Below are 12616 nucleotides of genomic sequence, written 5' to 3'. Positions count from 1 at the left end.
GCTACAGTCCGTCGGGACTTTCTTGAGGCACCAGGACTGGAAGACCGGAAGGAACGTATTGGTTTTGTGTCATCGAAGTTGAAGCTCCGGCGGGATCCACGGCCAATGTATTTCCGAAGAAAGTGACAAACGATATCCCAGTGAAGATGCAATGCTGGTGGGGACTCAGAGAGGTGGGGTCGTAGTCGGAAACGTTCCACTGTCGTGTATTGAAGTAACGACGTTGCTGGATGGAGTATCAAAGATAAAGTAATCCAGCATAATTCATATAAACAGTCTGTTGATCCACATTATTGCTGGTGTTGTACCAAACGTAGACTCCGGAGTAGAACGACAGTAGCCGGGGGTGGCGAGGAATCCACCAGCCATGTATAAAACAATTGGTAGCCCATAACACGGGATTGTCAGATAAAAAAACAAAAACAAAATAAAAACAGGCAAACATTTCTGAAATCGTCAGCAGAATGAGCTACAGTTCATTTGGCTAAAGGGACAATAGAAACAATGTCAGAGCAAAAATCAAGAGATCCAGAGCGCAGTGGCGGCTAGTTTCGCCAGCGTTCACCCAACCGGATATTGAGGTGGCTTGGACGTGTGGAGGAGAGATGCTGGGTATGTTGGGAGAAGGATGCTGAATATGGAGATGCCAGGGAAGAGGAAAAGAGGAAGGCCAAAGAGGAGGTTTATGGATGTGGTGAGAGATGATGCAGGTGGCTGGTGTGACAGAGGAAGATGCAGAGGAAAGGAAGAGATGGAAACGGATGATCTGCTGTGGCGACCCCTAACGGGAGCAGCCGAAAGTAGTAGTAGTAGTAGTAGTAGTAGTAGTAGTAGTAGTAGTAGTAGCATTGAGGGAGGACATGCAGGTGGCTGGTGTGACAGAGGATGACGGAGAGGACAGAAAGAGATGGAAAAGGATGATCCGCTGTGGCGAACCCTAACGGAAGCAGCCAAAAGTAGTAGTAGTAGTAGTAGTAGTAGTCGTCGTCGTCAGTGGCAGCTGGTGCTAAAAAAAATTGGGGGCGGGGGCGCATTTACCTTGGCGCAGCACACCTGACAGCTGCTTTAATTTCCACACAGTCACAGAGTTATTAAGAAGGACAATATAGCCTAGTATAGAATGTATCAGTGTTCGTAGACGGTGGATGATTGACAGTCGAGACGAGGCGTCGTGGTGGGTGTGAACATGATTGACAGCCACGAGAATTGTCCAATCACATTAGATCAAAAAAACATTAAACCAATACCAATTCGTTGCCAATAAAAGTGGGAGTGTCTGGTGAAGAACCCAATTAGACAGCAGCCTCAGGTCACCTTCTCGCCAAAAGTTTGAGGGCATCGTTTGCCCGGCGCAAGAACTTCACAGAGTAAAGTTGGTGAATGCACACAGAAGAAGTTCTTGCAAGAACTCTGTGAAGTTCTTGCAAGAACTTTACAGAGTATAAGGCATCGATTGGCCGGCCCCCGTCACCCAGGAAGTATATGTATTCAGACAGAAATCAACCAAATACCATTTGGAACCAATATTTAATGGCTGCTGACAGGCGCTCACAGAATGAAAAACGCTTTTATTTCATAATTATTTGCATTATACGACTAAATTATATTTAACATGTTTGAGTAGATTTTCATCTCTTGATATTTGAAGGGGGCGGCTCCCCAGTGCCCTGTACTGGCCATCTGCCACTGGTAGTAGTACCTGAAAAGAAGCATAGAATAAGTCCACAGCACTCAGTCTTGACCAGGATAGATATAGGTTTAACTTTATGTCATGCCTTCGCTTAAATTGATATTAGGCCTCTGTATTTAAAGTGCTGAGCAACATCAAACAAATAACCAACCCTGTCGAGCTGAAATTAGCCCTATTGTGACTCAACATCTATGTTAAACCTTTGCACTGACAACTGCTCTTGCGATTGCTAATAAGGGTATCACCCTCCATTGGAGAGATTAAAAAAATATCTTGCTAAATGGTCAATGAATTAATTGGCTGCGTGTGTGTAAATGAACTATAGGCTGGTCAATAGCCTTGATCAAAGAGAAAATTCACCTATTCATCTCTCATGGCTGTGTTTAAAGTTACTGTCAGAAAAATGCTTTAGTGGGGCGTCCGGGTAGCATAGCGGTCTATTCCGTTGCCTACTAACACGGGGATCGCCGGTTCGAATCCCCTTGTTATCTCCGGCTTGGTCGGGCGTCCCTGCAGACACAACTGACCGTGTCTGCAAATTGTGGATATGTGTCCTGGTCGCTGCACTAGCGCCTCCTCTGGTAGGTCGGGGCGCCTGTTCGGGGGAGGGGGAACTGGGGGGAATAGCGTGATCCTCCCACGCGCTACGTCCCCCTGGTGAAACTCCTCACTGTCAGGTGAAAAGCTCCTACACATTCTCACTCCCAACTCGTCACATAAGGACGCTTGTTGAGGACGACCTCTTCGTCACTGTTCAACGCTCTAGGTACCCCTTTAACGTCAACTTTCAACGTGGAGGGTAATTATAGGCACACACAAAAAAAAAGCAAAAAATATTCAAGATTATCCCGACTGCTTTTTTGTTTTGTTTTATAGAAGTACAGAGTCTAAATCTATCTTGTATCTGCGTTCATCAACGTGATCTCACAGAAATATGTGAAATGACCACAACCTCTTAACACTCGCATTATGTGGTTGTTGCACGTAATGTGTTGTGGTAAACAGGGGCGTGGCCACGTGGGGGCCAGTCAGAGCACGCCCCCCCCCCCCTCCCCTGTCCCGAGTGGGTAAAAAAAAAAAACGCCTGCACAGAAACAGTCAAATGGAAGCTGAAATACATGCATTATTATCATTATCCTATTATTATTAAGTCTTGTCCTTTGCCACTAAAGTTATGAGCCGAATGGGCTCATATTTGTGTAAATCCAAGTGTAAAAGCAAGAGTGTGTAAGTGCAGCATGGCAAGTCCAATGTTGTGCTCGCGCACCAGAACCTGACCCGTGTGGCGAAACCCAAGACAGACAGACACGAGATGACTTCAAAAGCTACCAAGGGAGGTTTTATTGTGGGAGGGAAATGTATGGTGAAAAAAGGCGTTCTGTTAGTGGGATGTGTGAATAAACTATGTGTGGTGTCCCGTGGTTTGCGTGAATAACTATGTGTGAGTGTTTTTAGCCAATGTGTGGTGCGGTATGTAAATGACCAGGAGGTGTTGAAAAAATGTGCGTGCACCTGGCGAGAAAGTCCAGTCCGTGATCCAAGAGGGGTTGTCCGAGAAAGTCCAGGTCCGAGATCCGGGAAGTCGAGTCCGAAAGGAGGGGTCCAGATAGAGGGACAAGGGGGGAGATCGCAGGAGAGGTCCGGGGAGAAACGTGAAGGTCGCTGGGGACGAGGGGAGCCGTGGAAATCGCGGAGGGAGAGTCTTGGGAGGAAACAGAGACACGAAGATAAGACACTGGGGAATAAACAGAATACAAGGAACGCTGGAGGGCTTGTCAGAACTTTACCGCAGGGTTCAGTACGTCGAAGCACTGAGAGACGTTCTGGGAGGCTTCTTGTAGAAGGCTGCCTGATTGCCACAGGTGTGCCTGATGGATGATGGCAAACACCTGGTGCAGTGCAGCGCTCGTCTCCTCAGAGCGCGAGCCGAGCGCTCGAATATTTCCGGCACGTCCGAGCTGGGGGAGTGGCTTGAACGTGCCGGGGAGGCAGCTCGGGGCGGTGTAAGCACAACATCCAAGTGATGTAATTTATTTAGTTGTGTGTGTTCACGATATGGAAATTTTGGCTTCATTGTGTACATTTTCCCTTCATGCAATTGAAATTGCATTGAAATACTAAATTACATTTCTGTCTTCGGTCTTTACACTTTACAACACTTAAACCATACCCATTACATTAACACCCGTGCATGGGACATGTACATTAGGATGAATGATACCATTCAATACCCTTTGGCTATTCACAATCCATGGCATTGTTAAAGGGCTATCATAATCTTCGAAAGCGGTTTTACAATAGTAGTTTTGACAAGTGCCACCCTAATTAAATGGCTGGCCTCAGCTGCCCCACCCCCCCAGTAAAAAAAGTCCTGGCTACGCCCCTGGTGTTAAAATTACGTGCCAACACCAGGGATGATTTTTTGTTCTCTAAAAACGCTGATTTGTGTGTGATATAACTCATTTTGATGTAATGAGGTTAGTGTTAGGGAAGTTGATGTTAAAGGGGTACCTAGAGCGTTGAACAGTGACGAAGAGGTCGTCCTCAACAAGCGTCCACGTGTGACAAGTTGGGAGTGAGAATGAGCTCGAGAAGAAGCGGCTGGCGACCCCACGTGTATCGGAGGAAGCATGTGGTAGTCTGCAGCACCCCCGGATTGGCGGAGAGGGTGGAGCAGGGACCGAGACAACTTGGATAAGAGGGTAATTGGCCGGGTACAATTGGGGAGAAAAGGGGGGGGGGCAAAAATACTTTAGTTATAGGTTATCGCTGTTTTTTTATTTTGTACCTGGAGGGGCCCACTATCCCTCCCTGAGTGGGAGGAATAGTGGGTTATAGAGAGAGATATAAACAGGGTATGGGATCTATATTTTTTTAAATTATTTTATATTTTCTTTTACATTGTGTCGATGTTGTGTCTATGTTTTTTTTTTCTAAATTTATTTCTGATTTTTCCCCTTTTAGTGGCCAATCGATCCCTATTTTTTTTAGCTTAAGCACCCACCCTTGTGCTGCATGCCTTCGCCAGCTGCATCTCTCCGGCCGGCAGTCTCGAAGGAGACGCCTCGCCACTTCCGTGACAAGGCGAATCCAGGCCGAACCACTGCTTTTTCCGACACACAGAGACGCATTCATGTGACGAACACAAGGCGACTCCGCCCCCCTTCCGAAGACAGCGTTGCCAATTATTGCTACTTCGTCGAGTCCGGCCATAGTCGGATCTGACGAGACCGGGGCGCGAACCCCGGTCCCCAGTGGGCAACTGCATCGACACAAAGCCGATGCGTAGGCCGCTACACCACCGCGGACCCTGATGTTGCATCTATGTTAAAAAATCATTGCTCTGCTGAAATATCTCTGCAGTGTAGGTCAATGCATAGTTAAACAGAGATTTAGTTAGTACTTTAAAAGCTGCTACTGACATACAGCATTTGATGGAGCGGACAGATACCTAGCATGGTTTTCAAATAATCCGTATCTTCCATATCATGTAAGTAAGTGACCTCTCCCTGTTGATACAGTATCGTGTGTTTTTGGGTTCCTCAGATTTCGACTTCAATCCGTCTCTACACCGTACTCCATCCTAATGTCCTCTTAATAATTCAGCACAGCCCTTGCTTTTAGCAAATAGCACCGAGTGTTGCTCCCCTGTGTCAGTTTTGTTGGGATGCCATGCGTACACAGGGAAAGTATGTCAGTGCTTTAGCATTGGAGATATTCTGTCTAGCCACTGAGTCAAGAACAGGAGTGGACATTAAAATTCATGTGGAGGTGCCTTGAATTGCAAGGGATGTCAGTAGAAAAGAGAGACGATAAGATGATGAATACACAAGGCTCGGTTGACATGCAGGGACAACATGACCCCAGGCCCCAGGCACGGCCTCTGTCTTCTCTGGCACAATAGCTGGGCCAGCCAAGCGCTTTTTATAATATCCACAATAACACAATATACTTATCCTTTGGTCAACCTAAAATAAAATATTTCGTCAGACAAATACTGGGCCTTTCCTGAGGACCTGCCAGTGTTGGTGTTCAAGACAGAGACAAAGCTTTTTTTTTAAGCACTATTCTGCACAACTCTTAGTCAAGCCGAAACACATATATCAACTAAAATAAAGACTAGAAGCAACTTCATTGTGGCAGTTTCTCTTCCAAGTAACAGATCTGAATTCTTTCAATCCGATGGTCCGTATAAAATTTCAGGACGACCCCACCGTTAGCAATAGGACCACCCATAGCACTGACCAAGTTTGTCTGCTTGTCTGCTCCTGGAGCTGTGTCTTATGTTCACATTCTTCACTTACAGGGGACAGTACACATGGGTGTGCTATGGGTTCCCCAGTCTCACCTGTAGTGGCCAACTTGTATATGGAGCAAGTGGAAAAGAGGGCTCTGATGTCCTATCCAGGGACACCACTCAGTTAAAATTAAATCTCAGGATGTACCACATTTCACCGACCACATTAACTCTGTGGACAACCACATCAAGTTCACCAGGGAGGATGTGAAAAATGACAGGTTAGCCTTTTTAGACTGTGAAATTGCAATTGATGATGGGGGACATTTGATTGTTGATGTTTACTGTAAACCCAACACATACTGATCAGTACTTAAGGTTTGACTCTCATCATCCACTGGAGCACAAACTAGGAGTCATCAGGACGCTGAACCACCGAGCTGACAACGTCCCCACCAACACAGCAGCCGGGGAAGGGGAGAAATCCCATATTAAACAGGCCCTGGTTAAGTGTGGTTATCCTAACTGGGCCCTTGTCAAAGCCAGGAAGACGCCCAAACAGTGCACCAGCCAATAGAAGACAGGAGAAGAACAACAGCTGCCTAAGCATAAACCAGTGGTGTTTCCGTATGTGGCGGGAGTGTTAGAAAAGTTGAGATACGTATTTTCCAAACATCGCATCTCAGTTGCTTTCAACCCCCAAAACCCGCTGCGCCAGAAGTTGTGCCACCCCAAGGATCGGGTCTCCCGGCACAAAACAGAGCAATATAGTGTACGCTGTTAAGTGCCAGGAGGATTGCTGTGACTTATACATCGGGGAAACCCAACAGATGCTGGCCAAGAGGATGGCACAACACAGAAGAGCTAACACGTCAGGCCAGGACTCTACACCAGGGGTGGGCAGTCTTATCCAGAAAGGGCCAGTGTGGGTGAAGATTTTTGTTCCAACCAAACAGTTACACACCTGATCCCACTAATCAAGCAGTAGAGTCTTTGCTGAGGAACTTGATTAGGAGACACAGGTGTGTAATTCCTTGGTTGGAACAAAAACCTTCACCCTGGCCACTTCTGGATAAGATTGCCCACCCATGCTCTACACCCATCTACAGGCCAGTGGCCACTCTTTCAAGGATGAGGATGTGCAGCACATTCTTGATAGGGAGGAATACTGGTTTGAACGGGGAGTCAAAGAGGCCAAGAGGCCATCTATGTGAAAAGGGAATGACCATCCCTGAACCGGGGGGGGGGGGCTAAGAGTACATCTGTCACCATCTTACAATGCTGTGATTGCAAACATCCCCCAATCCTCTGTGAATAGTAGGGTGGGAATCTTTTGGAATCTCACGATGCGATTCGATTTCGATTCTTGGGGGTCACAATTAGATTCGATATCAATTTTCGATCCAAAAGGATTCCCGATTCAAAATCGATTCTAGATTTGGTACATAGGGGTGCTAATTCCAGGCTCTACTCCAGTCCGCTGTGCGCAAAGAAAGGCAGTGTGGGAAATTATTGCATGAAAACAGACTAAAGTGTGTGTAAGATTATGTAGTTTTTAATTTGAAAAAGTGATATCAATTGCATTCAATAATGTGAACACACAAAGGCAAACGTAAAAAAAACCCAAAAATGACGCAATGGTGGCTCAATTGGCACAATGGTCTGGATCATAAATCTAAAGCCTTCATTGTCGACTACGCTGTAGGGGCGCAGGTCTTTTGAAATGAAACAGGCGGTGGATCGAGTTTTTTTTTTTTTGTTTGTTTTTGCTTTGATTTTTTTTTTTTGCCCGTTCGGAATTGCTTTGGGGTTTGGCAAAGTGGTGCAGTGTGCGTTGGTTGTTGGTTAATGTTGCAGGAGGTCGTTGTTCCAATTCTTTCAACTCTGGGTGATGGTGTATGATGTGAGACCTAACATTTGTAGTGTTCCTGAAATAATTAACTTTCGTTTTGATAATTTTGCCCATTGAATGAGTCGTGTAAAGCTCCTTCTTCCCCGGGAGACCGTAAAATCCACAATGCACCCAAATGCTTGCCGTCAATGATGATGGGACTGGCTGAATTTGTTGCTTCTCCATTTTAGGTGCGCAGCGAGTCAACACTGTCAGCAGCGAGGAGGCTACTTAAGACTGAGAAAGACGTTTCTAAAAATTGATTTTTGGAATTTGTGAATCGATTCAGAATCGTGGGCGGCACGGTGGTGCAGTGGTTAGCGTGGTCGCCTCACAGCAAGAAGGTCCTGGGTTCGAGCCCTGGGGTAGTCCAACCTTGGGGGGGTCGTCCTCTGTGTGAAGTTTGCATGTGCTCCACGTGTCTGCGTGGGTTTCCTCCGGGAGCTCTGGTTTCCTACCACAGTCCAAAGACATGTAGGTCAGGTGAATCGGCCGTACTAAATTGTGTGTGTGTGTGTGTGTGTGTGTGTGTGTGTGTGTGTGTGTGTGTGTGTGTGTGTGTGTGTGTGTGTGTGTGTGTCAGCCCTGTGTGATAGTTTGGCGGCCTGTCCAGGGTGTCTCCCTGCCTTCTGCCCTATGACTGCTGAGATAGGCTCCAGCGAGCAGGATAAGCGGTTTGGATAATGGATGGATGGATATTCAGAATCATAGAAGTATCGCGATTCTTACATGAATCGATTTTTCCCCACCCTTAGTGAATCGTGGCCAATGTAACTCTAGTTGATGATCACACCAATGTTTGCATATCGTCACCTTCTTAAAATAATGGCCTAAGTCATATTTTCAAGTTTAAAAAAAAAACAGAATAAACTGACAAATTTTGTTTCAGTTTCAGTTTATTCTGTTTTTTGAAAAACTTTAAAATATGACTTAGGCCATCATTTTAAGAAGGTGACGATATGAAACTGGTCGTTGGTTTCGATCGTTATGCCACTGTACTGTTTATAAGGGTGGGGATACCTGCAGTCAGTTGAGACTGACGAGGTCACTTAGATGAGTGATGAAACCTATCTGTCAATAAATGCTGTGTCCCGATGAACTGATTCAACCTGCTGTGATCTTTTAATCCGACTTTAAAATAATTTTAATCCACAAACTATCATAATATTAAAGCGACTCAAAGTGTCCCTGATCTGATGCACGGCTGCGAGGCAAGCTCTGCCCGTTTTCTATTTATAATATAATCTCTGCTTACAGGCGGCCCCGGCCCAGACAATCTCTTATAACCAGCTTTTTATCCACCTCTTGTCCATCCAGTGACAGCATGTCAAACTCTGCTCAGCACTCAACAGACTTTTCCCATGTTCATAATTTTCTCATTTGTTTGCATGATAGTTTTCTTCCTCAAAAGGAGAATATTGCCCTCATTTAAAAGGACAGATAAGGACACTTTATGCAACCAGACTGCCTAGCCTGGGTTTGGTCTAATGCAGTGGTTCTCAACCTTTTTGGGGTCCTGGACCCCCTGCGTATTTTTGATCTACCCTGAGGACCCCTCCACCTGATCTTGGGGGAGGGGGGTTGCAATTTGATAGAAACAGTAGAAACTGCATTTTAAATTGCATTATAGCATTTATTCACTCTTTGGGGCAAAATTAAGAGCTTTCAGTTGTAACTTAGATACTGTAACCGGTTATTTTCTTGCCCGGTGCGGGATTCAATACGGGGTGTATTGCACCACAAGGCGACATCACTAACCGCTCGGCTAAAGGGTCAGACTCGTTAGCTAGGGGCTAACGTGTCTTATTAGTCGTTTACAATATAGTTAACAAAACAGAATTCTTGTGCAGTAACTTTCAGATATATGTAACAAAACAGAATATGTATTCGGTAACTTTCAGATATATGTAACAACAGAATTTTTATGCAGTAACTTTTAACAATGCAAACGGGAGCGAGATCTCTTATTAAAATACAATAAATTACACTTGTGAAAGAGATGTAATTAGAGAAAAGAGTCCTGTTACCCTTTATAGTTTAGGTAGATAAGGTCTCAGTCACATCTGAGTAAAATAATCCTATTTCTATAAATGTCATAGGATCTTTTTTTAAAGATATTTTATTTTCACGGACCCCTTGCAATTACACCACGGACCACTAGGGGTCCGCGGACCCCCGGTTGAGAAACACTGGTCTAATGTGGTCAAGTCTGCATGGGATATTCACTTTATGAGAGCTCAGTTGAAGCACGCCGCTTCAGCTCTTGAATAGGATCCTTTTCAAGTGGTGGATTGGATGAGGCAGTAACCATTAGGTCTATGCGGTCATGTGGTGGTATTGCGGGGAGGGCTTGAGCCAGGCTGAGGGCAAAATTCTCAACATGCAATACTCCTGAATAATGAATATACTATATTCACAGGCCATCTCCTCCACAAAACGGGAACACAAAGGGGGTCACAATATATTGATCCCCGTCTACCACACCACAGAAACCATCCCCAAACCTTTGTTTCAAAGACTTCGATGGTGAAAAAGTCCCCCCCACACACACTTGTTTCTCCCCAATTGTATCAATTACCCAATTACCCCACTCTTCCGAGCCGTCCCGGTCGCTGCTCCACCCCCTCTGCAGACTACCAGTTGTTTCCTCCGATACATGAGGAGTTGCCAGCCGCTTCTTTTCCCTGGCAGTGCGGAGTTTCGCAGCATGTGGGAGGATCCTGCTATTCTCCCCAATTTCCCCTCCCCCCCGAACAGCCGACAAGAGGAGGCGCTAGAGCAGCGACCAGGACACACACCCACATCCAGCTTCCCACCCGCAGACATGGCCAGTTGTGTCTGTAGGGACATCCAACCCAGCCGGAGGTAATATGGGGATTCAAACCGGCGATCCCCGTGTTGGTATTAAATGGAATAGACCACTATGCTACCCAGATGCCCGTCAAAAGCTTTGATAGCTTCATGAATGTACCCTTCAGGGTGTTACAACATGCACATAGAAGAATGTTTAGATAAACGGAGAATTGGCCCTGGTGTTCTGGTACCCTCTGCTGCAGGGCCATGGAGACTTGACCTTTATTAGATCTACAATGAGGCTATTGATTCTCAGCCTGTCTGCTATAGCAGTGAAGATGTCAATACAACCGTAGTGTCATTATTGAAGGTTCTCACACCCTATCTGATAAGGAACATGAAACACTGCTGTGACATGCAGCCTCCTGGTAGCCACAATGTCTCGCAGTATGACTCGACCATTCAATTAAATCAATTTTTTTTTAGTTTTTTTTTTTAATAAAGAGACACTAATCAAGACATCATCAGTGTTTATGTCTTTTGCCAAATAAGTTTGTCTTGGTCCTCTATGTTCTGCAGAATAAATGTAATAAATAACATAAAGACTGATCTGAAGAACAAGAGAGATTGTAATGACACACAGTCAGCAAAATCAACAGTGCACAATGTATGCACACTTGTCTTTGCCAGCAGAGACACTTCAAAATGATTAATGCTTAATGGACACACACACACACACACACACACACACACACACACACACACACACACACACACACACACACACACACACACACACACACACACACACACACACACACACACACGCATATGCACATACACCCACAAATACACACACACACATACACACACACACACACACACACACATAGACACACACATACACAAGCACACATGCATACACATAAGCCCACACACATACACAGAAACAAACGCACTAAAGTAGACACACACGTGTACCCAGACAGGGGGAGATACATGCCCACACGATGCGGAACATGTGGTTTGATGTGGTTCTTCACGCTTTCCTATCAAGGAGCGTCTCTGTGTAAACGTGTGGCTCATCTGCATGCCTTGCCATGGTCATGCGGCGCTCCAGCAACACAAGAGACAGGACGAATCTTCAAGTGGTTGAAGAGACTTCAATCCTTCTGAATACAAATGAGATATTGGAAAAGCCGAAATCCAAACCACTGAATATGTGAGTATTATGAATCTTTGATTTACTTGATCAGCATTATCATAGTGTTGTGGTGGACACGTATTGGGGACAGAATTCAACCCAGGAACTAAGGGTTAAGTCATGGTTGCCCTGGCAGGTTAACGCAGGGTTAAGTTATGGTTGTCCAGCCAGTTTTCTGGCTTTTCTTGCCACCTCCGCTCAGTCGAGCTGTGGGTTTTGTTTGTCTCGCTGATTTACCGTGGATTAAAGAAAGTTGCCTACACGGCTAAAGTGTGAACCTACGGTCTTCTCCGTTACTTCGGCTCTACACTGGTGACCCCGACGTCGGTTTTCGGATAAGTTTTCTGAAACCACACACATTATGGCTACGAACGCCGTTGCAATTAAACTGCCGGAGTTTGGGAGTCTTCCGCGGCTACATGGTTCGCGCAGGCTGAGGCACAGTTCGCGCTCAGAGACATAACAGCAGACGAGACCAGGTACTACTACGTAGTGGCAGCGCTGGGGTGCGATACGGCTTCCAGGATAAGCGGTTTCATAACCAACCCACCGGCCGATGGTAAATACGCCGCACTTAAACATCTCCTCCTTGAAACTTTTGAACTGTCAGCAACGGAGAGAGCACGTCACCTCTTCGCAATTCAGGGCTTGGGAGATGGCAAACCATCGGAGCTAATGAGCAGGATGTTAAACCTACTGGGTCAAGAAAAGCCATGTTTCCTGTTTATGGAGCTGTTTCTGCGCAACATGCCGCCCCACGTCCAGACTGCGCTCGCTAACTCCACCATCACTGATCCCCGT

At 45.9% G+C, this 12616-nt stretch overlaps 1 long non-coding RNA gene across 1 annotated transcript in view; it reads right to left on the bottom strand.

The window, feature by feature from the left end:
- Positions 1-1556: 1556 nt before the first annotated feature.
- Positions 1557-12616, bottom strand: part of LOC130119339 (uncharacterized) — a 16605-nt gene continuing 5545 nt past the window's right edge. The window contains exon 3 of the long non-coding RNA XR_008810837.1: positions 1557-1699. This is a non-coding gene — a long non-coding RNA (uncharacterized LOC130119339). The remainder of the gene's footprint in view (positions 1700-12616) is intronic.

This window comes from Lampris incognitus, chromosome 10 (genome assembly GCF_029633865.1).
Source record: "Lampris incognitus isolate fLamInc1 chromosome 10, fLamInc1.hap2, whole genome shotgun sequence".
Lineage (NCBI taxonomy): Eukaryota > Metazoa > Chordata > Actinopteri > Lampriformes > Lampridae > Lampris > Lampris incognitus.
Note: the sequence above shows the minus strand (reverse complement) of the source record. Positions and strands in the feature narration are given on the sequence as shown.